The sequence below is a fragment of the Miniopterus natalensis genome, chromosome 17 (genome assembly GCF_054644295.1).
Source record: "Miniopterus natalensis isolate mMinNat1 chromosome 17, mMinNat1.hap1, whole genome shotgun sequence".
NCBI classification, from domain to species: Eukaryota; Metazoa; Chordata; class Mammalia; order Chiroptera; family Miniopteridae; genus Miniopterus; species Miniopterus natalensis.
This window is the reverse complement of record NC_142097.1, coordinates 2,379,849-2,386,457: the sequence shown is the minus strand read 5'-3', so window position 1 is coordinate 2,386,457 and position 6,609 is coordinate 2,379,849. Positions and strand designations below refer to the sequence as shown.

General features: G+C 45.7%; 1 pseudogene; it reads right to left on the bottom strand.

Annotated features, from left to right (window-relative positions):
• Positions 1 to 3,860: 3,860 nt before the first annotated feature.
• On the bottom strand, positions 3,861 to 6,363 carry LOC107524562 (mitotic spindle assembly checkpoint protein MAD2A pseudogene; annotated as a pseudogene).
• Positions 6,364 to 6,609: the final 246 nt, after the last annotated feature.

Sequence of the window (6,609 nt, the reverse complement as noted above, 5' to 3'; positions counted from 1 at the left end):
TTTTTGAAAGGGTTTCAGGGGGATCAGGAGTATAAGACCTCTGGGTCTCCCAGGAGGGGGAGGTGCCATTCAGATTTCAGGAATCGTGGTGGGTGTGTTTCCCCTCCCAGAGCCACATGTCTGAGTGGGTCCCAGAATATTTCCCTGCCCTAGTGTGGGGGAGATCCTCCTGCACAGTCCAGTGGGATCGGGATCAGCTGGAACCCGGGGATTTCTATCAGCTCTCCCACAAGGGGAAGCACCAGTCAGGTTCCAGGGACAGTGGGGCAGATGGCCCCACCCCAAAGCCAGTCACTGCTGCTCCCGGAGACAGTTCTAACCCTAGGCTTGGCCTCTACTGCTTCTCTTCTGCTAGGGTCAAGATGCAGGATATGGCAGGCAGGGTCCCTGAGGGAGGGGTGAGCTGCATCCCCTACGGTGGGTTTTTTCCCTTTTCCTGAGCTGTGACTTCTGGGAGGGGCTAGTGCCTCTTGGAAAAAACGCCTGCTTCAGTTGGAGGGTGGTGGTAATGACCAAATTCAGGTCTCCTGGCTTCCATTTTTCCACGTCTCCCCCAGTGCTTCCCACCACAGCCTCTCCTCTGGCACCTCCAGTCTGCACCGCCCTCCCTCCACCAAAGCCACTGGTGAGGAGCTTCAAATAAAAATCCTGTGCTCTGGGTTTTTAAAAAAACACACAGAACTGTGGCTTTATGTCTGACTGGTTCCAGTCCCCTCGGCAGCCAGAAGCCCTGCGGACTTTCACGGCTGGATGTTACAGGGGCCGCTGGTCTGGGCTCTGCTCTGGGCCTGGAGCCCAGCCTGGCGTCCAGACCCCGGTCCTTTCAGGGAACACTGACCCCACAGCTGAGCGCTCCCTCCTCACTGTCAGCCTGTGTCCTTGGGAGCTGGGCCAGCCCCCCTCTGACCTCACCCTTCCTGCCAGTCTCCAGGTGGTTTTGATACCGGACACAGGGGGTCCGAGGCCGCCTGTCACTACTTGAGCCAAATTAAGCGGAGACGGTGAATCATACGTGAGCGTTTGTTCCATTGTCACTGAGGAATAGTGGGAGAGCAGTCGGTCGCCCTGGAAATTCTGCTCTGATTCCCCTCCCCATGTGGCTGAATCTATACCAGCGACGGAGAAGATAACTCGTGCAGCGGCCAGCTACACTGTGACAGGGAAAGGGGAGCGGGGGTCTGCAGGCCGGCCTCCCGGAGCTCCCAGTCGATAACCAGGGGGCTAATCTATGCTGTTACAGACAGCTCAGCCGTTCCTGGGACGGGAGAACCGTCAGCGTTCCTGAGGCAAACTCCCGAAGGGGGGGGGGTCAGGGTCAGGCACAGCAGCCAAAGCAAAGTGTGTCCTGTCCTGGTCTGTTCTCAAAATGTATTTCTTTTCTGAGTAATGGGCCCACCGAGGCACCTTATCTTTTTATAGCCTTGCTTCAGCCTCCAGTTTCCCAGGGTCTGTAAGAAAACTTCTTATCTATAGTTAGTAAGGTAAATGATTATTAAACATCTGTGGCTCTGTTCTTATTATGTGCCCTCCCCCCATCAGTACATAATTCTTTTATATGTTGCTGGATTTGGTTTGTTAGTGTTTTGTTGAGTATTTTTTGTGTCTACATAGAGTGACCCAAATACATGTATACACACTTTAACAGCTGATAACTCACTTAATTTTCACTCCTTTTCAGGTTTAACTGAACAAAAAAAAATTATCCATTAGACTTTTTTATGGGACAAAAAGTTTTGGGTACAAAACTGGCAACAGTTGATGAATTGAGGGCACACAAATACCAAATGAAATGATTCTTGATGTTTGCAATTCCATTGCTTCATGTTATCATCTTAGCCTGGACCAGTTTGAAAACAGGCATTGACAAAAAATTATTCATTTCTGTAGGTTCTTTCAAATTTTGAAAATGAACTGTATGTTAATGAACACTGACTTTATAGTCATTCAAAGTGTGTATATTTGGGGGGAACACCCTATATATTGATGAGGGATATTTGCCTGTAATTTTATTTTCTTGTGATGTCTCTGTCTGGATTTGGTATCAGGTTGTCATAGAATGAGGATGTGTTCCCTACTCTTCAATTTTTTCAAGATTTTTTAGAAAAATTGGTGTCAATTCTTCTTTAAATGTTTGGTTTTATTTATCAGAGAAGCCATCAGGTCTTGGATTTCTATTCCCATTAATAGTAATTTTTAATTATTGTGTATGCATTTGTCTCAAATATTGTAGGGGAAAAGAGAGGTTACAAACAAAAAATGCAATAATGATGGCTTCTATGTTTACCTATGTTGTTACCTTCACTGGTGTTATTTCTCACTTCATATGACTTTGAGTTACTGTCGCATTCCTTTATTTTCAGCCTGAAGGACTCTCCTTGCGTTTCTTGTAGGGTATGTCTGCTAGTGATAGACACACTCGCCTTCCGTTTATCTGGAAATGCCTTAATTTCTCCTTCATTTTCGAAGGATAATTTTACCAGATTTGTAATTGTTGATTGACAGGTTTTTTTCTTTCAACATTTAAACTATGTCTTCCTACTGCCTTCTGGTTTACACGGTTTCTGCTGAGAAACTGGATGTGAATTATCAAGTACCTTTTGTATGTGATGAGTCACTTCTCTCTTGCTGCTGTCAAGATTTGTCCTTTGTCTTTTGACAGTTCGATTATAATGTGTATAAGTGTGGATCCCTTTGAATTTTTTCTACTTGGGGTTTGTTGAGCTTCTTGAATATGTCAATTTATGTGTTTTGTCAAGTTTGTGATGTTTTTGGCCACTGTTTCTTCCAACGTTCCCTCGCTCTTCTTCTGAGAGCCCGCTGTATGCATTTTGGGGTGCTTAACAGTGTCCCGTAGTCTCTGGGGATTTGCCCATTTTTCTTTATAACTTTTCTTTCTGTGCCTTGGAATGGATACTTTTTGCTGTTGCTAATCCTCACCCAAGGATATATTTTTCATTGCTTTTCAGAGAAAGTGGGAGGGAGGGAGGGAGGAGAGAGAGGAACATTGATGTGAGAGAGACACATCAATTGGTCGCCTCCTGCACCTGCCGTGACTGGGACCCAGATCGAACCTGTAACCCAGATACATGCCCTTGACAGGGAATTGAACCCGTGACCCTTTGGTGCATGGGCTGACACTCTAACCACTGAGCCACACCAGCCAGGGCAGACTCCATCATTTTATTTTATTTATTTATTTTTTATTAATTTATTTTTTAAAACACACACATTTAACTTTATTTATCATTGTCACTTAAAGATTGATTTTATAAAACGCAAAAAGACATTAAAAGTTCTGTATCACCAGGATTTGGACAGGAGAAATAGGGACAGCTTTGTAAGTGTAAATTATATACATTAAAGTCAAATAATTGGAGATTTTTTCAATATGGAAACTATGCGAATGAAATTAACGGCAAAAGGACCTTCTAGGAGTATTTTGTGATTGTGGATTATCAGTTACTTTAAGAACAAACAAAGATTCTGAATATTCAGACTTCTTTTGCTGTTTCATATTTACCTATACTCTGAGTCAAGCTACTTGATGACCAGAAGGTCTGATTTAGGAAGACATTTAGCTTTAAAGCAAAAGTTTTCCATCTCCAGTTACCTCCTTCAAAGGAACTGACTTTACAGTGCTGATGTAATCTGTTGGTTCCCTGTGACAGTGGGCAAAAAATGACATCAACCCCATGGAAAGTCAAGCAGGTACCAAAAAATGGAACAATATACACAGTTCAGTAAAGTATAATGTTAAGTTCTCCCCATCTAAAAATTACTCAGTGAAATAGAACATGAACTACGGTTACTTGGTCTCAGGAAACACACGTCAAGAATTCCGCCATTGCCCCCGGCTCCTCTCAGTCATTGACAGGGGTTTTGTAGGCCACCATGCTGTTCACTTTGTGGTTTGTAGTCCTGAAGGAACACAGATGGACCTGCTCAGAACTGGGAATGAACTGCGGTCCTGACTCTTCCCACTTTTCAGGTACAATCAAATCTTTGTCCCTATAGATCAGCACATCGAATGAACAGGACACTCCCAGCAGTGGCAGAAAGGTCCCGGTAGCTGTGATCTGCCTGATGACAGAGCGGATCTCGTCTTGGATCGCTTTCTGAGACTTTCCTCTGTCATCTTGGGCAGTCTTGTCACACTCAGTGTCAAACTGCCACCTTTCAAGGACCTCCCGTTCTCCGTGCTCGGGGTGACTACCGCCAGCGTCTGCACCGAACCCTCGTACAGCCCGTCTTTCAGTTGCCCCACCACACTGCTCAGGTACCTCATGAGCTGGGGATCAGTGGTCACAAGCAAGGTGAGTCCGTCTTCCTGCACTCGAGTGAAGGTTTCAGGCGGATAAATGCCACGCTGACATAAAACGCTGTTGATGCCAAATGAGAAGAAGTCGGCCAGGCTGCCGGCGCTCCCTGCAGGGTGACCCCTGCGCCTGGGCCAGCTGCGGGCCGTGGCCAGGCCCCCCGGCGCGCAGCGCACCGGAGGCCGCCCGGACTCAGTCGCTCTAACTGAACTATCAAAAAGTTCTCTGAGGGCCCGGCTGGGCGTCAGCCCAGCATCCGGGAGGTCACAGTTCGATTCCCAGTCAGGGCATGTGCCCAGGTTGCGGGCTCGATCCCCAGTTGGGGTCGTGCAGGAGGCAGCCGATCAGTGACTCTCTCATCACTGATGTTTCTCTCTCTCCCTCCCTCTACCTTCCTGTCTCTGAAATCAATAAAGATACTTTAAAAAAAAAAAGTTCTCTGACTCTTTCTTCTACATGCCTAAACCTCCTGTTGAAACGTGTAGTAAATTGTTTATTTCAGCTATTATACTCTCAGCTCCAGAATTTCTAGATTCTTTAAAATGTTTCTAGTGTTTTATTAATATTTTATATTTGTTGCCTCCTCTAGTTTTTTGTCCTTTAGTTCTTTGAGCATATTTAAGACAAATTCTCTAAAACCTTTGTTTAGTAAGTATAATATTTATATTCCTTCTGGGACAGTTTCTGTTAATTTATTTTACCTGTAAATAGTCCATACTTTCTTGTTTGCTAGCATGCTTTGTAATTGTTTTGTTGAAAATTGAACCTCCTGAATATTATAATGTGCTAACTCTAGAAATCAGATGTCCCATACTTCCCCTGAGTTTGTTGTTGTTTGATATTGACTGGAGTTATTTGGTTTTTTTAGGAGTCATTCCAAGCCTGTGCAAATCCCTTCCTTCACATCGCCAAATCTTCTTTTAAAAAAAATCCTCACCCAAGGATATTTTTTCTATTGCTTTTCAGAAAGAGTGGAAGGGAGGGAGAGAGAGAAACATTGATGTGAGAGAGACACATCAGTTTGTTGCCTCCCACAGGGGCCCTGACCTGGGCCGAGCTTGCAGCCGAGGTACATACCCTTGGCTGGAATCGAACCTAGGACCCTTCTGTCTGCAGGCTGCTGCTCTAACCACTGAGAAAACTGGCTAGAGCTACATAGCCAAATCTTAGTTTGTTTGGGCCTAATAAACTCTTCTGACCTCACCCTGATGAATCCCTGAGACCCCACCCCATCACAAAGTTTACAGGCACCTGGCCAGTGGCAGGTAGCTTTGGTGTTCCCTGGGACTTGTGCTGAGTAGCCTCAGACCCAGCACTGGCACCAAGTTTGAACCTTTACCAATCTGGTGAACACCACTCACCCCCTACCTGGTGACTCACTGAGGACCTAGCTCATGCAGCTCATATATGGCTTGAGGCTCTTTAGTGACTAAGCTTAGGCAGCCAGCAGGTAGAGGCAGATCTCAGGGTGCCTTGGGTCTTTTCCTGACCTTCCCTGGACTTGGTCCTGGTGGAAGCCAACCTTTGCAGTTCCTGCAAAGGTGTGCAGCTTTGAAGTTCCTACACACACCCAGACCCAGCAGAGGCATCCAAAAACTGCAGATCGCTTTGTAACTCCAAGCAGGTTTCACAGGGCCAGTCACAGGCAGTGTCACACAGTGACCTGCACCAGAGTCCCTCCCAAGAGGCCCTAGAACCAACACATCCAGTGGCAAACTACAGACAACATCGGAGCAGGATCCAATTAGCTCCACAAGCTGCACATCCAAAGGAAGATCTTGGCAGACACCAGACACTGCTAAGGCAAATTCCACTTGTGGGATCAGCACCCGTACAGCAGCTCATACACTGTGGTTGAGGTCAGTCTTCACAGTTAGCCACACAGATGAGTCAACAGCAATCAGAACTCAATTACAACATAAGGGCTCACATAATCCCCACAAGGGACATTCCTGGAGTGCCTAGCTCAGGTGGTCAAGGAGACTGCACCACTGTACACCACAGGACATGTACTACATAAGTCCACCCTACCAAAACTGGGAGACATAGCAGATCTACCTAATGCACTGAAACAAACACAGAGAGGCAGCCAAAATGGAGAGACAAAGAAACATATCCCAGATGAAAAAAACAGGAGAAATCTCCAGAAAAAGAGCTAAATGAAAGGAGAAGGCAAGCAATCTACCAGATATAGAGTCCAAAACAATGGTTATAAGTATGCTCAAGGAACTTAGGGGAAGAATTGATGAACTCAGTGAGAACTTAAAGAGATAGTAAGCATGAAAAAGCCATA